At 47.6% G+C, this 8108-nt stretch overlaps 1 non-coding gene across 1 annotated transcript; it reads left to right on the forward strand.

Moving 5' to 3' along the window:
- The first annotated feature begins 451 nt into the window (after positions 1 to 451).
- Positions 452 to 525, forward strand: Trnas-cga (transfer RNA serine (anticodon CGA)). Its single transcript has one exon. It is a non-coding gene; the product is annotated as a tRNA-Ser (tRNA).
- The last annotated feature ends 7583 nt before the right edge of the window (positions 526 to 8108 follow it).

The following is an 8108-nucleotide window of genomic DNA, read 5'->3' on the forward strand; positions in this document are numbered from 1 at the left end:
ATCTTTGCCTTTCGAGGGCAAGTGCTCTACAAACTGAGCCACCCAAGCACGACTCACCCCCCGTCCTCACAGCTTTACTTCTGCCAGTACCTCGTCTCCTACCTTCCAAACTTTACAGAAGCTCTCCTGCTAACCTTGCAGAACAAGCACTCCTGAAAGAGCACTCCTGGTAGAGCACTTGCCATCGAAAGGCAAAGGTCCCGAGTTCGAGTCTCGGTCCGGCACACAGTTTTAATCTGCCAGGAAGTTTCATATCAGCGCACTCTCCGCTGCAGAGTGAAAATCTCATTCTGGAAACATCCCCTAGGCTGTGGCTAAGCCATGTCTCCACAATATCCTTTCTTTCAGGAGTGCTGGTTCTGCAAGGTTCGCAGGAGAGCTTCTGTAAAGTTTGGAAGGTAGGAGACGAGGTACTGGCAGAAGTAAAGCTGTGAGGACGGAGCGTGAGTCGTGCTTGGGTAGCTCAGTTGGTAGAGCATTGCCCGCGAAAGGCAAAGGTCCCGAGTTCGAGTCTCGGTCCGGCACACAGTTTTAATCTGCCAGGAAGTTTCAAGTGACAGTATTGGTTAAAATTCATATGGCTACCATTGGTGGGCCATAGTCATAGGCTAATATTCCCGCTCTGATGGAGAAGCAGGGGCGTTGGTAGCTCAGCTCCTGTTGCTACCATTGGCGGTCCATCGTCATTGGATAGAAACGCACTATTCCACACTTATGCTGGAGAAGGGTTATTGGTTGAAATGCCTGCTACCACTATTGGTTGGTCGTCATCAGTGGCTAGATTCGAAACGGACAGAGCAAGAGAGGGGTAATGTTTACCCAAAATATTATTGTCCGCCGAGGTGACTTGCAGCGCGTTGTTTATGCCGCTCACATACCGCGGTCGCGTATTTACTTCGTTGATGGCGGGGAGCCACGATTCCGGAAGCCTATAGCCGTCCTCTCTATTGAAATTACATGCATTCTTAGAAATTTTAACCGCTTCTCGGACCTTTCTTCTATAAATGTTTCTTTCCTTAGCCAGTACACGCACGTTATTAAAATCGATGTCAGAGCCTCAGTTCTCGTAATGTTCTGCTACTGCCGATTTTGCACTTTGTTTTAGCCGCATGTGCCGTTCGTGTTCCTTAATGCGTTCTTTAACAGTTCTTCCCGTTTCGCCTATATACACTTTGCCGCAACCACATGACATTTCATAGACGCCCGCATTGTGGAGGTAATCAGGTGCATCTGTTTTCCGTCGGAAAAATTATTTTATTTTGTTTTGACTAAAGAAAGATGTCTGCATATCATTTTTCTTTAAAATTTTGCTCATGCAGTCAGCGACCCCAGAAACGAACGGTAACCTGACGGAGTGAGAAGGCGGTTCCTCGTCATTCTTATTAGCGGTATAAATATTCCGCCTAAAAGCCCTGTCGATTGAATAAGTATCATACCCATTTGCCTTCAATGTCCTCTTTAAAAAATTCAACTCCGATTCCAAGTTGTCGTCTTCGCTGATACGGAAGGCACGTGAAGACAGAGTGTTGAGTACTGCTTGCTTCTAGGCTGAGTGGTGGTGCGAAGTGGCATCTAAATACCTGTTTGTGTTAGTTGGCTTTCTGTACACTCTCTGACCTAGAGTGTTATCAGATCTTCTGTATACCAACACATCTAGGAACGGGAGGCCGACTTTACTCTCAACCTCCAAGGTGAATTTGATTTTGGGATGAATTCCATTTAAGAAATTGTGGAACACATGAAGTTCTTCTTCGCCGTGTGGCCATATAACAAATGTATCGTCCACATAGCGGAGCCAGCAAGAAGGCTTCAAAGGAGCACTACTTAACGCTTGTTGCTCAAAATGTTCCATAAAAACGTCAGCTGCAACTGGCGAAATGGGTGAGCCTATAGCAAGGCCGTCAGCCTGTTCATAGAATTCACCATTGTATTTAAAATAGCTCGAACGAAGACATAATTCAATTAATCTTGGAATATTCCCACTTCAGACGCTATTCCTTCATGAAGTTCCACTAGCTGGCGACGCTATACGTAGCGTTCAAAAGGGGGGTCTGTAACGGAGGGCCGGCTGGAGTGGCCGAGCGGTTCTAGGCGCTACAGTCTGGAACCGCGCGACCGCTACGGTCGCAGGTTCGAATCCAGCGTCGGGCATGGATGTGTGTGATGTCCTTTGGTTAGTCAGGTTTAATTAGTTCTAAGTTCTATGGGATTGATGACCTCAGCAATTAAGTCCCATAGTGCTCAGAGCCATTTGAACCATTTTGTAACGGAGGTACGTTCAAAGTACAGAGTTTTCATTTTCTTTTGGCGGAAAACCACAGCATCGCTGCTGCTCACAGGCGCTTGCAGAATGTCTATGGACACCTGGCGGTGAACAAAAGCACAGTAAGTCGTTGGGCGAGGCGCCTGTTATCATCGCAACAAGGTTATATAAATATGTCCGATCTCCCGCGTGCCGGACAGCCGCACACAGCTGACATCTGCAATACTGGAACGTGTGGACACTCTCATTCGAGGTGATCGACGCATCACAATCAGACACTTCGCTGCTCAACTGGACGTCGCTGTTGGTAGTGCTGACACACTTGTCCACCAACTGAGGTATCCAGAAGTGTGTGCCCTCAGGACTCCTCGCCGCCTAACACAAGACCATAAAGAGGAACGCAAGGACCATGTGTGCAGATTGCTTGCGCGTTACGAGGCTTATCGGGACATTTTTTTTTTTTTTCGTACATCGTCCCGGGCGATGAAACACGGATTCATCACTTCCAACCGGAAACCAAACAATCCAGGGAGTGGTGCCACACCACCTCTCGTCCGAAAAAAAAGTTCAAAGCCACATCCTCTGCCTGTAAAGCAATGGCGACGGACTTCGGAATGGATTATTCTGTTTGATGTTCTCCCTCATGGTGGAACATTAGCTTTGAAATGTATTGTGCTACCCTCAGGAAATTGATGATACTGTTTCAGCGAGTTGGTCGCCACAAAAGTGCAAATGTACTTCTCCTTCTCTGTGACAGCGCAAGGCCTCACTGAGATAAGTCTGCGCTCCCGAGAGGAGCTCATAAAACTCCATTGGACTGGTCTTCCTCAACTGTTCTGCAACCTGGATTTCACATGTTCCGACTTCCATGTGTTTGGTCCAATGAAGAGTCCACTTGGCGGAAAGCAGTACTTGGATGATGAGGACGTTATTGATACAGTAAGACGTTGACTCCGACGTCGAGCAGTGGAGCGATACAGTCTGGGTATACTGGCCCTCCGCCGGCCGCTGGTGGCCGAGCGGTTCTGGAGCTATAGTCTGGAACCGCGCGACCGCTACGGTCGCAGGTTCCAATACTGCCTCGGGCATGGATGTGTGTGTTGTCCTTAGGTTAGTTAGGTTTAAGTAGTTCTAAGTTCTAGGGGACTTATGACCTCAGCAGTTGAGTCCCATAGTGCTCAGAGCCATACTGGCCCTCCCAGTAAGGTAGTGTAAAGCCCGCCCGGTTGGCCGTGCGGTCTAACACACGGCTTTCCGGGCGGGAAGGAGCGCCTGGTTGGTTGGTTCTGAGCACTATGGGACTTAACTTCTGAGGTCATCAGTCCCTTAGAACTTAGAAGTACTTAAACCTAACTAACCAAAGGACATCACACACATCCATGCCCGAGGCAGGATTCGAACCTGCGACCGTAGCGGTCGCGCGGTTCCAGACTGTAGCACCTAGAACCGCTCGGCCACTCCGACCGGCAGAGCGCCTGGTCCCCGGCACTAATCCGCCCGTCGAGGTCCGGTGATCCGGCCAGTCTGTGGATGGTTTTTAGGCGGTTTTCTATGTGCCTCGGCGAAAGCGAGCTGGTTCCCCTTATTCCGCCACTATGTCGGAGATTGCTGCGCAAACAAGTTTTCCACGTACGCGTACACCACCATTACTCTACCACGCAAACATAGGGGTTACACTCGTCTGGTGTGAGACGTTCCCTGGGGGGTCCACCGGGGGCCAAACCGCACAATAACCCTGCGTTCGGTGTGGGGTGGCGGAGGGGTGAAGTGGAGTGCGGTAGTCGTCGTGGGGTTGTGGACCACTGCGGCTGCGGGGCGACGGAGCCTCTCCGTCGTTTCTAGGTCCCCAGTTAACATACAATACAATACAAGGTAGTGTAAGGGTGTCGCACTGAATCGAAATTATCTTGAAATATAGGATTTTGTGTACAAAAGAGCGAGGAATAATACGCTGTGTTGGAATTCTAAATAAAACCAATCTGGTTTCAGAAAAAGATGTATTGCATTACTTATGGGATACCCCTCATAGTTCTCCTGCATTGTCGAGATGGATGGCTAATGTAAAAGGTCAACAGTTCACACGTTTCTGATACTATCAAGACTCTTCCACACGAGTGGAGTATCACACTTGTATTGAGACTGGCTTCTCATGAGTGGTCGTTTTTTATAAGTGAGTACGTCGAGAGTGCTGTCGGCTGTGAAAGTGCGGTAATACAAAACCGGCCATCTTACAAAAAGTTGGGACCTAGTAATAAAATGAAGCATCTAGCAACTCCTGTGACACTGAGATAGGTAAACGCTTGGACCAGGTCGTATTGGTTGAATAAACTGCTCAAAATAGCCACTGTGAATAAAAAGTAACGGACCCAGAAGCGTGGAGGAAACGAAATGAAACTTCACGGGTTGAGCGGGTATGTGACGTTATTTCTGTTTTTGCAAAATCGAGTAAAATTTACAAAGAAACTGGCCGTATGACGTAGCACCCCTTCTGGCCTGGATGTGTGGTTTGATTCGGTTTCGAAGGGTGTCATCAAGCCGTTGTATCAGGTTGGTACACGACTGCTATAACTGATCCCCGATACCCAGGATTCTGCCACTGTGACAGGGTTACCGTGCACTAGTTCTATGGCGGACAAATCTGGGGATCTTGTACCGGCCGGAGTGTCCGAGCGGTTCTAGGCGCTTCAGTCTGGAACCACGCGACCGCTACGGACGCATGTTCGAATCCTGCCTCGTGCATGGATGTGTGTGATGTCCTTAAGTTAGTTAGGTTTAAGTAGTTCTAAGTTCTAGGTGACTGATGACCTCCCATAGTGCTCAGAGCCATTTGAACCATCTGGGGACCTTGTAGGCTATGGGACCACCTCAACATCACACAGACAATTAATAGAAACACGTGCCATATGTGGACAAGCACTGTCCTGTTGAAAAATGGCACCTCGATACTGCCATTTGAAAGGCAATACATGAAATTCAGGATGTCCATGACGTACCGTTGTGCCATTAGACTTCCGTCAATCACTACTAACAGTGACCCCAAGTCATACTTTATGGTTACCCACATCATGACGCAATGAGTAACACCACTGCTTGTTTTCTACACATTGGAAGAATGCAACCTCTCCAGGTCGCCGTCATACTCATCGTGCATTTATTCGTAGGATTACAATTTCGAAGATGATTAACAGGATCAGTCACAAAGAAAATGTTGTGCGGAATTTGAGTCAAAGACTGCCTTGTATTGGCAGAACGGTTACAAAGTGCAACAGATCTACTAAAGACTGCCTGTATTACGCTTGCCCGTCCTTTTCGGGAGTTATGTTGCGCAGTATGGGATCCTTACCATCGAAAAATTTCAAAGGAGGGAAACTCGTTCTGTATTATCATGAAAGAGGGGAGAGAGCCACAGATACGTGATTTGGGATGTCACTCATTAAAACAAAGGCGTTTTTGTTTGCGGCTATTTCAGTCACCAGCTTTCTCCTCCGAATGCGAAACTATTTTACTCACCCAAACCCACAAAGAAAGAAATTATCATAGTGGTGGAGAAATCAGAGCATGTACGGAAATATTGTTCAGATGGTTCAAATGGCTCTGAGCACTATGGGACTTAACATCTGTGGTCATCAGTCCCCTAGAACTTAGAACTACTTAAACCTAACTAACCTAAGGACATCACACACATCCATGCTCGAGGCAGGATTCGAACCCGCGACCGTACCGGTCACGCGGATCCAGACTGAAGTGCCTAGAACCGCACGGCCACACCGGCCGGCCAAAATATTGTAGCTTTCATTTTGCCCACTTGATGTTAGAGAGTGGAACAGTAGAGAAATCGTCTGAACATGGTTCGATAAAGTCTCTGCCAGGTACTTACTGGTCAATTGCAGAGTAATCATGTAGCTGTAGATGTAAATTACATATCAATACGTAAGACTTGTTACAATTTCATCCTGGCGTTTTCACGAAAAAAACTACGGCGCAGACCCAAACTGCGCGCACAGAAAATTTTTTGAGCTATTGTGAGAAAATAAAACACCTACAGCTGTTCTTAAGATTTTATTTATTTTCTTGCAATCAGTTTCGGCGTTTCAGTGGGCCATCTTCAGGCTGAAGTTGATGCAGAAGGGGTTGACACAATTCCTATATATATCGAATCAATGGCCAGCATAACTGGATACGCAGATTATCTGAAAATTGTTGGCAGTTGATGTTTAGAGTGCTGCGTATCCAGTTATGCTGGCCACTGATGCGATATACAGGGTGTTTATAAATGAATATCGGGGTTTTAACGCTTTATAATATTTATTATATTAAACTTAGAGTTTAATGAAAGAGCAACTCAAACAGTTTTACGAAGAACTTTATAAATGTTCAATGTGAGCACCATTTGCCACACGGCACACATCAAATAGACGAGTTCTTCCCAAACGTTGGTAAGTGTGTCTTCAATAGTTGTAGCAACAGCTGCTTCAGTCCGGTTTCTTAATTCAGGGAGGTCTCCTAGCGGAGGCACGCACACCCGATCCTTGATGAAGCCCCAAAAGGAAAAAATCGCATGGCGTTAGGTCGGGTGAACATGGAGGCAATGCAAAGCAAGCCCTGTCATTGGGCCCCTTGCGCCTATCCAGCGCTTGGGAACAGTGAAGTTCAACCAATCGCGTACTTCGCTATGCCAGTGAGATGGCGTTGGTGCCAAACACAACTGTTTGAGTTGCTCGTTCATTTGACATATCATTTATAACTGTAAGTTTAATGTAATAAATATTATAAAGCGTTAAAAACCCCGATATTCATTTATAAACACCCTGTATATAACTGTGTCAACCCCTTCCGCATCAACTTCAGCCCGAAGATGGCCCACTGAAGCGCCGAAACTGGTTGCAACAAAATAAATAAAATATTAAGACCGGCTGTAGGTGTTTTATTTTCTCAGAATAGTGAACGGCCCTCGTCTCAAAGACCTCCTGCCCAAAGGATGGACATACAAAAAAATTTTGAGTGGCTTATATTGAGACAGTTAGTGGTTGTGTGGTGCGTAACCAAGACTCGTTAGTTTATGAACTGTGAAATCCACATATTATTTTCTTCCGCTCCCTCAAGGCTTTTTCCCAGCAAATCATACGGTACGTAGTGTAGGGGGAGCAGAAAAGGATCTTCTAAAAATTACCGACTCCTGCAACGGAAGTTGTAGTGTAGGGCTAAGATCGGTAGGCAGGCCTAGGCAGCTGTAGTGCTGGTTAGGGTCGGATGCCGTAGCTGGCGGAAGGTGGACAGGGGCGACGCGTCTGGGAGGAACGGCCGTTAGCGGAGAGCCATTGCCCAAGCCGTCCTTGTCCTCGCCGCTGGCTGCAGGCTGGGAATGGGAGAGGAGTCGCTCGCCGCTCCCCACGGCCGAGCTTTCCCTGGCGTCGGCGATAGAGGTGAAGCTGGCGCGCCGCCACAGGCTGGATCCCAGCTGTGCCTCACCCCAGCAGTCGACCTCGACAGCGGCTGAAGAGCTGCAGGACACACGGAATGGTTTAAAGTGGAACGACTACGTAAAACAAATCCCTGGTGAGGCAGAAGCCAGTCTGACACCCACTGGAAGTACGCTCAGGAAGTACAAGCGAGCCATGAAGCGGGCAGTTTACAAAATCCTCACTCGACTGTTGCTGGTCTGGTGCTCAGTCTGGCACCTTTACCTGTGAGGACTGAGAGCGGAAATAAGCAACATACAAAGAAGAGCATAATGGAGATGCTCATCCACCTCCAGTGGCAGAAGCCACAGGAGAGATGATTGCATCACGGTGTGGGTTACTGTTTAAATTCAGAGATTGTACATCCCTAAAAGAGTCAACCAATG

Source organism: Schistocerca nitens, chromosome 8 (assembly GCF_023898315.1).
Source record: "Schistocerca nitens isolate TAMUIC-IGC-003100 chromosome 8, iqSchNite1.1, whole genome shotgun sequence".
Classification (NCBI taxonomy): domain Eukaryota; kingdom Metazoa; phylum Arthropoda; class Insecta; order Orthoptera; family Acrididae; genus Schistocerca; species Schistocerca nitens.